Here is a 2,146-nt window from a genome sequence, read left to right as displayed (position 1 = left end):
AAGGTATTAGGCACTAGATCTGTGGGCCAGAAACCTAGCTCCCCCATATAAGTGCCTGGAGGTACCCCACTCTATAAGCAAGTTCAAGCCCAAGGTCACTTAGCTTTACTTGCTTGATGGGCTGGGAAATCCACTGCTCTCTCTTGTTCTCTGGTTCCTGGTTTTGCTGCTGCTATGCCTCTGCCACTCCTCCTGTGTCACAGCTTTCTGTCTCTGGATTAAAGAGGTTCAATGTGCAGCTATCTCAGGGTCCAAAGGCCATGTTCCACTCCTGGCTCTTTCTTCCTGATGGTAGTGAGATCCCTACTTCTCCTGAGATGGCTCATTTTAAACCCATGCTAGAGTTTCAAGATTCTACAGTTACAATTAACTCTGCTAACATTCACTGCTGAATCATGTCATCCTATCAGTATCTTGTCCCACTTTCTATTACCAAAACCCAGTAGGGCAGAAACACTGTTTGATGGCAGTTACAGACTATGGCTAGAAGAGACATTAGATAATTCACTATACCACATCCACCAAATGCTTTAGGATTTGTTTTTTTCTTTTTTGTATAAAATGTCAGTTTTATTCAAAATAGTGAAAGAATCAGCCTCAGAGTAAAATAGACATGTAAAACTGTGCCATATTTTTTCAATGAAATTCTATCCAAGAATGACCAAGAATGCACTACTGCTACCCACTAGGATGCATCTCACAGACATTATTTAAAAGTCAGACACCACAATATATAACTCCATATATTTACAATTCAAAAACAGGCAATAGAAGCTGATGCTTATATAAGTCAGAATAGCAGGAGTTGTTAATAAGGAGGAGGTATTAACAGAGATTTGACACTGTTGTTGAGTGTTTTTGAGTCGGATCCTATATAGGATTTCTGAGAGCAACTGGTGGATTTGAACTGCTGACCTTGCAGTTACCAACCAGTCCACTAGTTATCTTCACACTAGTTATTGTTGGGTGCCATTGATTTGGTACTGACTTATAGCGACAATACGCACAGTATAACAGAATGCTGCCTGGTCTAGGACTGTAGCTACAAGGAAGTCTGGAAATCTAGTCCTCATAGTTACTCTCTTTCTAGTTCTCGCAGGTGGTGCTCACAGTAATGTGGGCTGCATCTCTTGATCCTCATGGAATTGAAGTCTGAATAATAACCTTCATTTCAGGAGGCAACCCACCTATTTATTCTGGCTTTTCAAATGTTCAGTGGTTCTTAATTCCATGCTCAATTTTCTCCTTCAAGGTCAAAAACCGTAGGCAACATATGGAACACCTAAAGACTGTCTTGTTGCAATGCCTCCAATAATGATTTATATATGGTATTGAAGTTTTGAAATTTTTGAGACAAAATGGACAACGCAAATTCTTAGAGGTTTCATGACAGATTCTGAAATAGGTTTCCACTTCAGTAAAGTTCAATGATTTGTAATTGCAAACCTGGCACATGTAGGGTACTTCACTGGGCTGGTATGTATCTTCCGTATGTTGTAAGAGAGGCTGGTTTGTTTCAAATGACAACTCACAGATTTTACACACCATGCAGGGCTCCTGAGAGATGTGCACATTTTCAATGTGACACTGTAGCTGGAAGGGAGTAGGAAATGGCTGGTGGCAATGTTGACAGGTGGTGTGGATGTCCCAGCTATCACCTTTCTGCCTCTCACGTTCCAAATGGTGCTTCATGTGTTTCTTAAACTTCACATTTTTTAGAACTTTCTGTAAGCAGAGACATTTAAAGGTTGTGTGATTTTTCTGTTCTGGCTGTTCATGTTGTCTGAAGTAAAAATCACAAGGGGATACCATTAGATTTTCTGTCTTGGAATCAAAGGTTTTGTGTTGATTTACTATTCTTGAAATATCTGTTTCCATCAGCTCTTCAAAACTATGTTCTATGACTGGATTCCTAAGATTAAAATACATTTTATTATTATCACAAGTCTGAGGAAATGATGCTTCATTTGGACTATGTTCTACTGAAGTATGAGCATCTCTTTTATGTTATACCAGTGTTCATTGTAGGAGAAATACATGATAGGGCTGCATGACTTAATTTAAGTCTTTTGGGTTTCCCACTGTTCCTATCAGAAGTGGAAAGTTGCTTTCTATCATGAGGACTTCTCTATACCAACTGTACGCT

General features: G+C 39.5%; 1 pseudogene; it reads right to left on the bottom strand.

Annotated features, from left to right (window-relative positions):
* Positions 1-1,086: 1,086 nt before the first annotated feature.
* LOC102843005 lies at positions 1,087-1,929 on the bottom strand (annotated as a pseudogene).
* Between the last annotated feature and the right edge of the window lie 217 nt (positions 1,930-2,146).

The sequence above is a fragment of the Chrysochloris asiatica genome, unplaced genomic scaffold, assembly GCF_000296735.1.
Source record: "Chrysochloris asiatica unplaced genomic scaffold, ChrAsi1.0 scaffold00091, whole genome shotgun sequence".
Classification (NCBI taxonomy): Eukaryota; Metazoa; Chordata; class Mammalia; order Afrosoricida; family Chrysochloridae; genus Chrysochloris; species Chrysochloris asiatica.
Note: the sequence above shows the minus strand (reverse complement) of the source record. Positions and strands in the feature narration are given on the sequence as shown.